Source organism: Bos indicus, chromosome 11 (assembly GCF_029378745.1).
Source record: "Bos indicus isolate NIAB-ARS_2022 breed Sahiwal x Tharparkar chromosome 11, NIAB-ARS_B.indTharparkar_mat_pri_1.0, whole genome shotgun sequence".
Classification (NCBI taxonomy): Eukaryota; Metazoa; Chordata; class Mammalia; order Artiodactyla; family Bovidae; genus Bos; species Bos indicus.
Window position 1 is genome coordinate 83,469,123 of NC_091770.1, and position 15,409 is coordinate 83,484,531.

Sequence of the window (15,409 nt, forward strand, 5' to 3'; positions counted from 1 at the left end):
AACTCTTACAATAATTATACCCCAATAAACCTGACTCAAAAGAGAAACAACTTTAAACTTCCAAAGTTCAAAGAGGGCAAAACACACAAGCAAAAAGTTTCTCTTTTAAAGGAATAAAAATAACCAATACCATATTCAAGGATGTTCAATTTATCAATTGTCAAACTAATATAAATAAACCAAAAATGAAATCTGTTTTCTCCAATAAGATTCACAAAAATGAAAGATTGGCAATAACCAGTGTTGATGAAAATGAAAGTGTGTAAAAGTCGCTCATTCGTTTCCAACTCTGCAAATTCTTCAGGCCAGAATACTGGAATGTAAATGACATGACTTAGCAGCCGCAGCAGCAGCAGCAGCAGAAAGAACTAGAATCTCCTGGAACAGGTTGTATAGTTCTGAGTGGTTTCCCCCCTAAATTTTACATAACTTTTCCATGGCAGAAAAAGAATCTATAATAAGGAATACACATCCATACACTATAGTACAGTGTTTGTGCTTTTTCATTCCAAAGCTAATTATTAAAAAAGGCTCAGTCTGGTTATACCCTCCCCCTTTGAATCAGTCTTATGTGACTGAAATAACTAATAGCATGCCATAGCCATGACTTCTGAGACTAGGGTCATAAAAGCAATACAGCTTCCAGTTGTCTCAGGACACTTGCCTTAGAGAGTTGACTTGAAGAAGTCTGAGGCTGCCATCTTGTCAGGAAGCCCAAACTAACTCATGTAGAGAAAACATGCAGAGAACTACTCAGAGTAGATGAAAAGAAGAGAAGAGATGAACAGTTAGCTCCCAGGGGCTTTAGCCTTCCACTGTTCCAGCCCCAGCCACTCTCTGCCTATAACTACATAAGAAACACCAAGTCAACAATGCCCAACTAAGCACCTCCCCAAATCCTGACACCCCCAAATCATAGAGATAAATGACTGTTATTGTTTTAGGCAATTTGGGGGAGTTGTTATATAGTCACAGATATTGAACAGAGAAAGAGAATACTAACCCAGAACAGAACACATAGAATACTACTCTCAGTAAGTTCTAATTTAGTGAGAAAATAATCACTCAATAAATTACCTAAATTACCTAAATAATTATAAAGGAGATAGCTATAAGTGCTACAAGAGAAAAGCAATTAGAGTATAGGAACTCAGAGAAAGGGAAGAGCAGGTCTTCAAGAAGTTAACATCAAAACTCTCAAAGAGGAGTCAATGAAGGCGCTTAAAGTGATGAAATTTGGACATGTGGAGGTGAGGAAATTCCAGGTAAAACAAACAGGTTATCCACAAATGTGTAACTAGTTCAATACATTACTTGCACATTTCTCAATTATAATGGCCAGTTCAAATCCTATGGGACAAGATTAGCATTTCTATGACATCTTTTGTCATTTTTCCTTATGGCAAAATAACCTTATATTTTTGCATTCAATTTGGAACTCATATCCATTTTATTTGATATATATTATTTTGAGAGTTGAGATTTATGACATCCTTTGTAGTCATAAAAACCACATTGCCATGAGCCTGTCCCTCTGGCAGGATTGGTAAAAAATAGAAAGAATGATTTTCTATGGCACCCCACTCCAGTACTCTTGCCTGGAAAATCCCATGGACGGAGGAGCCTAGTAGGCTGCAGTCCATGGGGTTGCTAGGAGTCAGACACGACTGAGCGACTTCCCTTTCACTTTTCACTTTCGTGCATTGGAGAAGGAAATGGCAACCCACTCCAGTGTTCTTGCCTGGAGAATCCCAGGGACGGGGGAGCCTGGTGGGCTGCCGTCTATGGGGTCACACAGAATCGGACATGACTGAAGTGACTTAGCAGCAGAAAGAATGATACACTGCTATGCTTAAAATGGACAGCCAACAAGGACCTATTGTATAGCACATGGAACTCTGATCAGTGTTATGTGGTGGGCTGGATGGGAGGGGTGCTGGGGGAGAATAGATATGTGTATGTGTATGGCTGAGTCCCCTCACTGTTCACGTGAAACTGTCACAGCATTGTTCTTCAACTATCTGCCAATACAAAATAAAAAAGTTTAAAAAAATACTACAGAGTAAATAATAAAGAAGAAAAAGCATTTTATAAGAAAAGAAAAAAAAAGAAGAAGAATGAGACATCGTCCTGATCTTAACCTCACAGTGGCACTTCAGGGTACCTGACCTTATAACAAAGGTGAATGAAGAGATGACAAAAGGCAGGAATGAGGGAATTAACATCCATGCCTGAGGGGGTCTGGGAAAGCAACCTTTTAACTGAATCATTAAGGACTCAGTTATGCCAGGCAGGAAGAGAAAGACTTCCAGGCACAGAAGACAGAAAGAAAAATGGCCCCCAAACATAAAGCATGGTGTGTTTTGGGAACTGCAAATAGTTCAGTAGACCCAAGAGCAATATTTAAGTGGGGAAGAGAAGACTGGAGAAGGCAGCAGGAGCCAGTGTGCTGAGGAGTTTGGACTCCATCCCAAAGGTGACAGGGAGAATCTTTGAAAGGTCACGTGTTATTGGGTCCACACATTCAAATTGTAATTATTTCTCCCACAGCCAATTTCTCTACGTATGGTTTCTGGGACTAGAATGCAATCTTTGATGAAAAGCCATCTCACTTTTGCCTACTTTAAAATTCTGTCATCCATCTCCCCAGTGGATGGCATTCACCCTAACGATGGGATCTAATATAGCCTGAAAGAAATGCCACCTTACAGGAATCAGAGGCAGTCTATTCCAAAGTGTTTTCCACTGACTGTTCTTGCTGGAAATGTGGTTTCTCATGCCATGAAACTTTGATGATTCCATAAAGACACTAATTGTAGTTATTTATGGACTGTGGCTCTGTCATCCCCATTCTATCTCCTAGAGATGGATTAATTACAAATTGAGGACCCCCCTCACCCCTACAAAAACCACATTATTAGCCTGTTCCCACTGTTAGGAAATCTGGTGGTAAATAATTCAAGATAAATACAATCCCAGTGGGGAATTGCAAGTACCTATACTTCATGACCTGTGACATCCCTTGCGACGTGTGATGCTGTGCTGAGGGGACCATGGGCTCCGTAATGAGCCCTCACATATTAGCACTGCTTCCCTCGGTTTGTCTTTTCTGATCTGCCTGAAGCCTTGTCATTCATCATCCTTGGCAATGAAGGACAACTCTTCCAGAAAACTCATTCCCATATTTCTTCTCTTCTGTAAGACTGATGATGCTCTAAATGTTTTAGAACTGCCCCCCCCCCACCCCCGTTCAGGTCCTTTAGAGTGCCGGGAAGACAGTTTACATTCAGCCACCATTGATGAGTGAAGATATCTGGTTTTATTCTATTGGGGAAAAAAACCCTTCCTGAGTAATTAATAATTCTGGATTTTGCATGGTAAACAGTGCGGAATGGGTCTAGTCTCAAGGAGTTTACTGTATAGCTCTGTATTGTCGAAAAAAGAGAAACATTAAAAATTACAGTATGGCAAAGCTGGAAAATGGAGAAGGAAATAGCAACCCACTCCAGTATTCCTGCCTGGGAAATTCCAAGGACAGATGAGCCTGGCAGGCTAGTCAGTGGGGTTGTAAAAGAGTTGGATAGGTCTGAGAGACCAAACAACAACAATAAAGCTGAAGAAATGTTTCACACACACATCCTTTGAAGACTTCTGGATATTGCTGCTACTTGGGTATGCTAGCTGGTGGGAGTATAATTTGTTCTCAGGGTTGATAATTTGGTTTTCCTAAATTTCTCTATCAGTCTTTGTCCTGATGCCTGTCTCTAGGGTGAGTACTTTTAATATATTTGGTTCCGAAGTAAATAATTTACATTCTTATGTCATTTAATTCCTACAACAAACCTGTAGAGAAGTATTGGTAACCTAATTTTACTAATGAGGAGATCAAAGTTTCAAGAGGTTTGGTAACTTGCTCCAGGTTACAGGGTTGGCTTGTGGAATTGCTTAGCCCACAGTCCTGGGCTGTGTGTCTTGAAAGGTCTTCCTCTTATTCACTGTTCTAAGCAAGTTACCTCAGACACCTGTGTAAAATAGTTTCTGGAAGTTTCCTCTTGCTTAGGGTTTTAAGCAGGAGGAAATGGCACCCCACTCCAGTACTCTTGCCTGGAGAATCCCATGGACAGAGGAGCCTGGTGGGCTGCAGTCCATGGGGTCGTGAAGAGTCGGACAAGACTGAGCGACTTCACTTTCACTTTTCATTTTCATGCATTGGAGAAGGAAATGGAAACCCACTCCAGAACTCTTGCCTGGAGAATCCCAGGGACGGGGGAGCCTGGTGGGCTGCCGTCTATGGGGTCGCACAGAGTTGGACACAATTGAAGTGACTTAGCAGCAGCAGCAATAGGGTTTTAAGAAAAAGGGTTGCTTGGTGCTTATGAAGCTTGTTCATCTAGTTCAGTTATTTTAGTAAATGTTAATATGGAAGACAGATCTTAGCTATGGTCATCTGTCCTTTGAGATTTGGATAAAATTGACTCAGTTGTCTGCTTGCACTTAACTTTTATGTCCTATGTTTGCCTTTCTCCTTACCCATCCAGGAGTGGAATTCAATTTGTGCTCTGTGAGTTCTCTTAGAAATGTCTGCAGTAAATAATAAACTTCATTAAAAATTTGGGGGCCAGTGATTGTGTTTTAATTTGTCGCACTGAAAATCAAGTAAAATTAAATACTATGCATACCATAAAATTAAATATATAAATTTAATTACAGGAAGAATCGAGTGGTTAGAGTTTATTATTCACAGTACAAAGACAAGGTACAAATCAAAGTTATCTTTCACTTTGTATCATATATTTTATCTTTAAAATATCATATCTGAGATGCCGGTCTTTCTGACATCTCACCACTTGAAAATACTTCCTCTTGCTGCCTTTCTCAGGCTTGCCACTTCTCTTCAAAAGCCTCCTTGCAGCTCAGATGCTCTCACTTTTTGCACATGTAGACTTTATTTATTTTCTAAGTGGCTTATAAATGTGCTCTTCAAAGAAAAAGGCCATTTTACCTCTTTACTCACCTTTTAGTAACCTGGCAGATCTGTAAGTATTTTGCTGTTGTTCTGTTGCTAAGTAGTGTCTGACTCTTTGCGACCCCATGGACTGCAGCATGCCCTGCTCCCCTGGTCCTTCACTGTCTTTCAGATTTTGCTCAAATTCATGTCCATTGAGTTGGTAATGCCATCCAGCCATCTCATCCTCTGTCGCCCCTTTCTCCTCTTGCCCTCAATCTTTCCTAGCATCAGAGTCTTTTCCAATGAATCAGTTCTTTGCATCAGGTGGCCAAAATATTGGAGTCTCAGCTTTGTCATCGGTCCTTCCAATGAATATTCAGGGTTGATTTCCTTTAGGATTGATGGTTTGTAAGTACTTAAGTTTTATCATTTCTTCTTCCCTTCTAAGTCTTCATCAGGTAAAGACATGAGACTGACCATTTTCTTTCCTTAATATCCATACTGCTGCTGCTGCTAAGTCGCTTCAGTCGTGTCCCACTCTGTGTGACCCCATAGATGGCAGCCCACCAGGCTCCTCTGTCCCTGGGATTCTCCAGGCAAGAATACTGGAGTGGGTTGCCATTTCCTTCTCCAACTATCCATACAATGCCCCCCAAATAGTCAAAGGTATAAGCTTCTACCATAAGATCTGGTTTCATGTATTTACTTTAAAATATTTTTTCTTGCTGCATATTCACATACTACACAGATACACAAAGTCTAAGTAATCTTCTGTTACCATTTTTCACACAGCTCCTCACTAAGGAGTAGAGGGAAACTCTAAGATGATCCTTTTTCATTTGACTTTGGGCATTGTCCAATTCTACTGATTCTCTTGCCTAGGTTCCATCTTCATCCCTACTGCACATTGGACTGTGTATACTTACTTGCACTTTTATGGATCATTTGAAGAAACTGTTTAGTCTTTTGAGCTTAGTGGAGGAGATGGCTGAAGTTTTGCATGATAGGATCAGCTGAGCACTAGACTTTATATAGGATTAGATAGCAGAATGCCAACTGGACTTCTGTTAATACAATAGCTGTGCAACACTATTGTATTAAGCATGTGATAAGCATGTTATCTCTCAAAGCTTCATTTTTCTTATGGTAAAATAAGGAAACAACAAGTATTGTGAAGAGTAGAATTAAAATCATTCTAGGGGGAGCATTAGCATGGTACTTGGCATATAGAAAATGCTCAACAAATGCAAGTTGCTAATCTCATTATTATTTCTACTGTTTCCAAAAAGAACTGTGGATATTTGTCTCTATTTCTTTGGGCTGCCCTGGTGGCTCAGTAGTTAAGAATCTGCTTGCAAATACAGGAGACCAGAATTTGACTGCTGGGGTTGGGAAGATCCCCTGGGAGGAAATGGCAACCCACACCAGTATTCTTGTCTGAAAATTCCATGGACAGAGACGCCTGACAGGCTACAGTCCATAGGATTGCAAAGACTCAGAAATGACTGAGTGATCATGACATTGATGATTTATTTCTTTAGGAATAATGCCACACCTTAGTAAAGATCCATAGCTCCCTGTTTCTTCATGAAATGCTCTATTCTCCAGCCTACTGTTTATGTGTTCTGCCCCTAAAGGGAGGTTTATCCTCTCTTACACAGAAATGAACTCTGCACAGAAAATGGCTGCCTTGACCCTTTCTGTACAATACTATTTTAATCAAAATTTTATTCTAAACTTTACCTTGCCCAGTATTGAAGCTTTAGGTGTACCTCTGGTGAATCATTTCTTCCTGTCATTATATTTGCTACATTAGTTCATATTATGCTATTTTATGGGGCGGCGGCCAAGAGGAGTTACCTCATGCCCGAGGTCTGGGGTGGAGGTCTAGAGGAGTAACCCCACGTCCAAGGAGTGGCAGCTGTGTGGGCGTAGGAGGGCCGAGAGGAGCTATTCCACATTCAAGGTCAGGAGGGGCGGCCATGAGGAGATAACCCTGGTCGAAGGTAAGGAGCAACACCTGCGCTTTGCTGGAGCAGCCCTGAAGAGATACCCCATGTCCAAGGTAAGAGAAATCCAAGTAAGATTGTAGGTGTTGTGAGAAGGCATTGGAGGGCAGACATACTGAAACCATAATCACAGAAAACTAGTCAATCTGATCACATGGACCACAGCCTTGTCTAACTCAATGAAACTAAGCCATGCCACTGGGGCCACCCAAGACGGGCGGGTCATGGTGGAGAAGTCTGACAGAATGTGGTCCACTGGTGAAGGGAATGGCAAACCACTTCAGTATTCTTGCCTTGAGAACCCCATGAACAGTATGAAAAGGCAAAATGATAGGATACTGAAAGAGGAACTCTCCAGGTCGGTAGGTGCCCAATATGCTACTGGAGATCAGTGGAGAAATAACTCCAGAAAGTATGAAGGGATGAAGCCAAGCAAAAACAATACCCAGTTGTGGATGTGACTGGTGATAGAAGTAAGGTCTGATGCTGTAAAGAGCAACATTGCATAGGAGCCTGGAATGTTCGGTCTATGAATCAAGGCAAATTGGAAGTGGTCAAACAGGAGATGGCAAGAGTGAACATCAACATTCTAGGAATCAGTGAACTAAAATGGACTGGGATGGGTGAATTTAACTCAGATGATCATTGTATCCACTACTGCGGGCAGGAATCCCTCAGAAGAAATGGAGTAGCCATCATGGTCAACAAAAGAGTCCGAAATGAAGTACTTGGATGCAATCTCAAAAATGACAGAATGATCTCTGTTCGTTTCCAAGGCAAACCATTCAATATCACAGTAATACAAGCCTATGCCCTAACCAGTAATGCTGAAGAAGCTGAAGTTAAACGGTTCCATGAAGACCTATAAGACCTTTTAGAACTAACACCCAAAAAAGATGTCCTTTTCATTATAGGGGATTGGAATGCAAAAGTAGGAAGTTAAGAAACACCTGGAGTAACAGGCAAATTTAGCCTTGGATTGTGGAATGAAGTAGGGCAAAGGCTAATAGAGTTCTGCCAAGAGAATGCACTGGTCATAGCAAACATCCTCTTCCAACAACACAAGAGAAGTCTCTACACATGGACATCACCAGATGGTCAACACCGGAATCTGATTGATTATATTCTTTGCAGCCAAAGATGGAAAAGCTCTATACAGTTAGCAAAAACAAGACTGGGGGCTGAACTGTGGCTCAGATCATGAACTCCTTATTGCCAAATTCAGACTTAAATGGAAGAAAGTAGGGGAAATCACTAGACCATTCAGATATGACTTAAATCAAATTCCTTATGATTATACAGTGGAAGTAAGAAATAGATTTAAGGGACTAGATCTGATAGACAGAGTGCCTGATGAACTATGGACGGAGGTTCATGACACTGTACAGGAGACAGGGATCAAGACCATCCCCATGGAAAACAAATGCAAAAAAGCAAAATGGCTGTCTGGAGAGGCCTTACAAATAGCTGTGAAAAGAAGAGAAGCGAAAAGCAAAGGAGAAACAGAAAGATATATGCATCTGAATGCAGAGTTCCAAAGAATAGCAAGGAGAGATAAGAAAGCCTCCCTCAGTGATCAATGCAAAGAAATAGAGGAAAACAACAGAATGGGAAAGACTAGAGATCTCTTCAAGAAGATTAGAGATACCAAGGGAATATTTCATACAAAGATGGGCTCCATAAAGGACAGAAATGGTATGGACCTAACAGAAGCAGAATATATTAAGAAGAGGTGGCAAGAATACACAGAAGAACTGTACAAAAAAGATTTTCATGACCCAGATAATCATGATGGTGTGATCACTCACCTAGAGCCAGACATCCTGGAATGTGAAGTCAAGTGGGCCTTAGAAAGCATCACTATGAACAAAGTTAGTGGAGGCAATGGAATTCCAGTTGAGCTATTTCAAATCCTGAAAGATGATGCTGTGAAAGTGCTGCACTCAATATGCCAGCCAATTTGGAAAACTCAGCAGTGGCCACAGGACTGGAAAATGTCAGTTTTCATTCCAATCCCAAAGACAGGCAATGCCCAAGAATGCCAAAGAATGCTCAAACTACCGCACAATTGCACTCATCTCACCAGCTAGTAAAGTAATGCTCAAAATTCCCCAAGCCAGGCTTCAGTAATATGTGAACCATGAACATCCAGATCTTCAAGCTGGTTTTAGAAAAGGCAGAGGAACCAGAGATCAAATTGCCAACATCTGCTGGATCATCAAAAAAGCAAGAGTGTTCCAGAAAAAGCATCTATTTCTGCTTTCTTGACTGTGTGGATCACAATAAACTGTGGAAAATTCTGAAAGAGATGGGAATACCAGACCACCTGACCTGCCTCATGAGAAACCTATATGCAGGTCAGGAAGCAACAGTTAGAACTGGACATGGAACAACAGATTGGTTCCAAACAGGAAAAAGAGTACATCAAGGCTATATATTGTCACCCTGCTTATTTAACTTCTGTGCAGAGTACATCATGAGAAACGCTGGGCTGGAAGAAGCCCAAGCCGGAATCAAGATTTCCGGGAGAAATCTCAATAACCTCAGATATGCAGATGACACCACCCTTATGGCAGAAAGTGAAGAGGAACTAAAGAACCTCTTGATAAAAGTGAAAGGGGAGAGTGAAAAAGTTGGCTTAAAGCTCAACATTCAGAAAACTAAGATCGTGGCATCTGGTCCCATCACTTCATGGGAAGTAGATGGGAAAATAGTGGAAGCAGTGTCAGACTTTATTTTTTAGGGTGACAAAATCACTGCAGATGGTGATTTCAGCCATGAAATTAAAAGAAGCTTACTGCTTGGAAGGAAAGTTATGACGAACCTAAATAGCATATTAAAAAGCAGAGACATTAGTTTGCCAACAAAGGTCCATCTAGTCAAGGCTATGTTTTTTCCAGTGGTCATGTATGGATGTAAGAGTTGGACTGTGAAGAAAGCTAGCACCAAAGAATTGATGCTTTTGAACTGTGGTGTTGGAGAAGACTCTTGAGAGTCCCTTGGTCTGCAAGGAGATCCAACCAGTCCATTCTAATGGAGATCAGTCCTGGGTGTTCTTTGGAAGGACTGATGGTAAAGCTGAAACCCCAATACTTTGGCCACCTCATGCGCAGAGTTGACTCATTGGAAAGACCCTGATGCTGGGAGGGATTGGGGGCAGGAGGAGAAGGGGATGACAGAGATGAGACGGTTGGATGGTATCACTGACTCGATGGGCATGAGTTTGTGTAGACTCCGGGAGTTGGTGATGCACAGGGAGGCCTGGCGTGCTGTGATTCATGGGGTCGCAAAGAGTCGGACATGACTGAGTGACTGAACTGAACTGATAGAGAATGAACTGGAGATGAGAGGCTGAGCCACATGTGCTCAGCCACATGTGAGGCCACATGTGAGTGCAGGCATGTAACTAGTCAATAGCTTCCCCAAAGTTCCTTTCACAGAAGGGTGCAAAAACATGTTTGCTCTTTGAATAAATCACTGAACAAATCTTTATTGTTCAATGAGATTGTGATTAAATCTATGGATGTTCAGAGAGATTTTAAAATGGTAGGTTCATTATTAGGTCAAAGGATAAACCTTGTCCTTTTCAGTAAAATCTTTACCCATCTGTGAAACACTGACAAGTAATTAGCAAGAAAATGTGAAAATATACTCAGGTTGATCTCTGTGCCTTCTCCACCCCTCTCTGTAACAGGGAAATCCAATGATGTTTTTCTCCCTGAACAGCTAGATAAAAACACAATGAATTGTGTGCAATTCAGTGAGAGAATGAGAACATTAGATTTTCCATCCTGGATGTGAATTAAAAGCCATAAGAACTTTTACTGACTTCATTTGGAAAATAGAATCTTCTTCCAGAAAGGCTGAGCACTGCTGCAAAGACTAAGGCAGGCTCTCAATTATTCCTCTGAGGAGGACGTTTGGCACTTCAGAGCAATTCAATTCGAGTCTCGGAGAAAAGGGGACCTCCGAGGTCACCTCAATGTGCCTCACCACAGGTACCAAGCTGCTCACAGAAGTTGTCATTTATCCAGGGAACACAGCATCCCAACTCTCTCAGGAGGAGGCAGCTTGATTCAGCGGCTGAGATTCTAAAATCCCCTGGATGATTCTCAGCTTGGACCCTTCTCTTCATCACTACGAATTAATTTTAGCTCAAGTCTTACCACTTCTTCTCTAGGCTCTGGCATCAGGCTTATAGGTCTCTATCTGGCATCTAGTCCCCATTCCACTCAATCACAAATGCCCAACATTCTTTTTTTTTTAATTTATTTTTTAATGGGGAGATAATTGCTTTACAAAGTTGTGTTAGTCTTTTCCATACAACAGTGCAAATCAGTCACAATTTGAGCCCCAAAATTCTTTTAAACTATAAATATGGTCATGTTTATTCTCTACTCAGAATGTTTCAACTCTCTGCATGGCCTTCAAAGACATAAATGTTTTGGTCTCTGTCTACCTGTCCCATTGCATTCTCTTTCTTGCATTTTATGTTCCACTGGTACTGACATCTCTGGGCCTCTACCCACACTGTTGTCTTTTTGGCAACCTTGTCCTTCCTCCTCCACATTGTTCAGCCATCAACTCTTCCCAAATGCATGTCTCCCCCTACGCTGCTGGGCTCAGGGTCCTGTTTTTCCCTGGGAACATCCTATGCTTACCTTCCCAAAGGATTTTCTCCTTCAGTGAAATCATCATTGGAGGACTAAACATTGATTCTGATCTGGCTTCAATATGTTGTTTTAAATTTGAATTCAGATCCTTTCAAGCTTTGGTTTTCAATAGATGCTCTGTGACTGAACATATGAGAGACAGTTTCTATAATGATTTAATACATACTTCTTTCAACTGGGCTTTCCTGGTGGCTCAGCTGGTAAAGAATTTGCCTACAATGTAGGAGACTTGGATTCAATCCCTGGGTTTGTTAGATCCCCTGGAGAAGAGAACCGCTGCCCACTCCAATTTTCTGGCCTGGAGAATTCCATGGACTGTATAGTCCATGGGGTCATAAAGGGTCAGACATGACTGAGCAACTTTCACTTTTTTAAATTGAGGTATATTGGTCTTAAAATATTATATTAGTTTCAGGTATACAACATAATGATTTAGTATTTTCACAGATTACAAACCATAGAAAGTTATTATAAAATGTTGACCATATTCCCTGTGCTGTACAACATAGCCTTCTGACTTATTTTATTTTATAGCTGGCAGTTTGTACCTTTTAATCCCCTTCATGTATTTTGCCTCTCTTTTTATCCCTTTCCCTTTCAGTGCTAGCTTGTTCTCTGTAAGTTTGCTTCTATTTTGCTGTATTTGTTCATTTATTTTGTTTTTAGATTCTGCTGCTGCTGCTGCTGCTGCTGCTAAGTCACTTCAGTTGTGTCCAACTCTGTGCGACCCCATAGACGGCAGCCCACCAGGCTCCCCTGTCCCTGGGATTCTCCAGGCAAGAACACAGGAGTGGGTTGCCATTCCTTCTCCAATGCATGAAAGTGAAAAGTGAAAGTGAAGTCACTCAGTCATGTCCGACTTTTAGTGACCCCATGGACTGCAGCCCATCAGGCTCCTCCATCCATGGAATTTTCCAGGCAAGAGTACTGGAGTGGGTTCCCATTGCCTTCTCCATTTTAGATTCTATATATAAGTGAAAACAGATTTTTATCTTCCTCTGTCTGATTTTTTTCACTAACTATAGTAACCTCCAGGTCTATATGTGTTGCAAATAACAAGATTTCATTCTTTTATATAGCTGCATAATTTTCCAGTGTGTGTACATCTATCTCATATCTTTTTTATCCATCTGTTTGTTGATGAACACTTAGGTTGCTTCTGTTATCTCGGCTATTGTAAATATGCTGCAATAAAAATTAAAACTAACTTTTCAAATGAGTGTTTTCATTTTCTTTAGATGTATGCCCAGGAGTAGAATTGCTGGATCACATGGTAGTTCTATTTTTAATTTTTCTGAGGAACCTGCCTACTGTTCTCCATAGCAGCTGCACCAATTTACCTATTTACATTCCTATCGACAGTGTACTAGGAGCCCTGGTCTTCATATCTCTCTGATACTTGTTACTTCTTGTCTTTAGGACTACTGTCATCCTAACAACTGTGAGGTGGTATCTCACACTGGTTTTGATGTGCATTTTCCTGATGATTAGTGGTGGGGAGCATCTTTTCATGTGCCGGCTGGCCATCTACATGTCTTTTTGGAAAAACGACTCTCTCTTCTTCAATTCTGAATGATAACTTTGCTGGGTCATATCATTGGTTGTAGTTTTTGTTTTTTGTTTTTTTTCCCTCCCCCCTCTTTAAGAACTTTAAATAAATCATTCTGCTCCCCTCTGGCCTATAAAATTTCTGAAGAAAAATAAACTTATAGCTTTATGGAAGCTCCCTCCTCTGTGACTCTCTGTTTTGCTCTTGCTGCCTTTAAAATTTTCTTTTTAAACTTTTGCTGTTTTAATTATGATATGTTTTGGTGTTGGCCTCCTTGGATTCATCTTATTTGGGACTCGCTTTGATTCCTAGACCTGCATTTCTTCTTCAGGTAAGGGGACACTTTCTGTCTCTCTTCTCTTTCTGGGAATCCTATAATGAAAGTGTTAGTATATTATATGTTGTCCCAGTGGGCCCTTATCCTCATTATTATTTTTTTCTTTTTTCTGTCCTGGTTTCCACTATCCTATCTTTCAGTCCATTTATGTGTTCTTCTGGATTGTCTAATTTGCTGTTTCTTCTTTCTAATGTGATTTTCACTTAGATTGTTGTACTCTTTAGCTGTGATTCATTCTTTTTTTTACATTTTCTAATTCTTTCTTAAAGTTCTTACTGCATTCCTCAATTCTGATTTCAGTAAGAATTCTTAGGACTATCATTCTGAATTCTTTGTCAAGTAAATTAGTTATCTCAGTTTCATTAGTTTCCACCCTCCCCTTAGATTTTATCTTGTTCTTTAGTTTGGAATATAGTCTGTCTTACTTCTTTTGTTTCACTTTCCCTGTTTTTCTCTGTGAAATCAGACAAAGCAGTTACCTATTCTGCTCTTGAAGTAGTATCCTTATGTATGCAGTCTGCATATGCCCAGTGGCTCTTCTGGAAGAGTTGGAGCTAAAAAGAGCATAGGCTGAGGCTTTTCCTGGAGTATTCCAGGGTCCTTGCCTTGGAGGGTGTTATTTGGATCTAGGAAGAGGTGGAAGGGGTTAGAGATAGCACCCAGGTCAGGCTGGGGTTTCTCCCCAAGGCTTGCTGGTGACCGATGCCTTGGCAGTGGGTGAGGCCAGAGCTGGAGCCTGGTGTGAACCACTGCTTCTCCTGGGGCATGCTGGCAGTCACTGCCTTGGGCTGAGGAACTGGAACAGAAGCCTGATATGGGACAAGTGGAATGCTGGGGCAGCTAGGTATGCCAGACAGAGCACCAGGCACTTTTCAGTCTGCTACCTCTGCATTGGCACTGCGAGAGAGTAAGTCTGTGTGTGTGCCTTTAAGAGCAGTCTCAATTTCCTAAAGGCTTCCAGTAAGCCTCACTGATTTTCAAAGTCAATCAAGGGCACTCTTCTTCCTTGTGCCGGACCTCAGCACTGGGATGCCCAGTATGGGGTCTGAATCCCTCGCTTTTTAGAGAAATTTGAGCTTGTGGGTTGCCTGCTGGGGGGTTGGATCTGAATTAAGTCATTACTCTTCTCCTACCAGTCTCTGTGTATTTTATATCATTGGTTGTAGAAGAGCTGTTCCGCTACTCTTCAGGTCGTTCTCAGGGAAAGTTATTCTCTATGTTATCAGGCATGTTTGTGGGAGAAGGTGAGCACAGGGTCTTCCTGCTCTGCCACCTTGCTCTCTCTCCAAATGCATTTTCAAGGCCAGCTGGGTTCAGGGCCTTCCTTGGAGGCTCAGACGGTAAAGAATCTGCCTATAAAGCAGGTTCAATCCCTGGGTCATGACGATACCCTAGAGCAGGGAATTGGCAACCCACTCCAGCATTATCGCCTGGAAAATTCCATGGACAGAGGTACCTGGGGGACTACAGTCCATGGGATCGCAAAGAGTCAGACATGACTGAACGACTAACACACAAACTGGGTTCAAATTCAGTTCTGCAAACTACCCGTATGTGTCTTTAAACGATGTTCCTAACTGTGGAAATTAATTTTTTTTTCTCTGGCACACAGATAATACTGTCAATTAGAGTTCTGTTAAGAAATTAAATCATGTGTAAAAGTAAAAAAGTATTTAGAACAAGGAAATATATGTTGATCAATAAATATTAGAAATAATATATCAAATTAAATGTTTTTCAACCTTCTCAGTCACAAACTCTGATTTCTGTTCTTTCATAACATTTTCTTTTTTTCTTGGAGTCTCAGAATTTATATGTGTTCCATGAAGGTCCACACTAGTGTTAGAGAAATAGGGAGAGAGAAGTAGGCAGGTCCTTCTAGTCCACATAAAT

At 41.2% G+C, this 15,409-nt stretch overlaps 1 long non-coding RNA gene across 1 annotated transcript in view; it reads left to right on the top strand.

The window, feature by feature from the left end:
- Window positions 1-14,076, top strand: part of LOC139185826 (uncharacterized) — a 120,362-nt gene extending 106,286 nt beyond the window's left edge. Inside the window, exon 3 of the long non-coding RNA XR_011569377.1 lies at window positions 12,297-14,076. This is a non-coding gene — a long non-coding RNA (uncharacterized lncRNA). The remainder of the gene's footprint in view (window positions 1-12,296) is intronic.
- The last annotated feature ends 1,333 nt before the right edge of the window (window positions 14,077-15,409 follow it).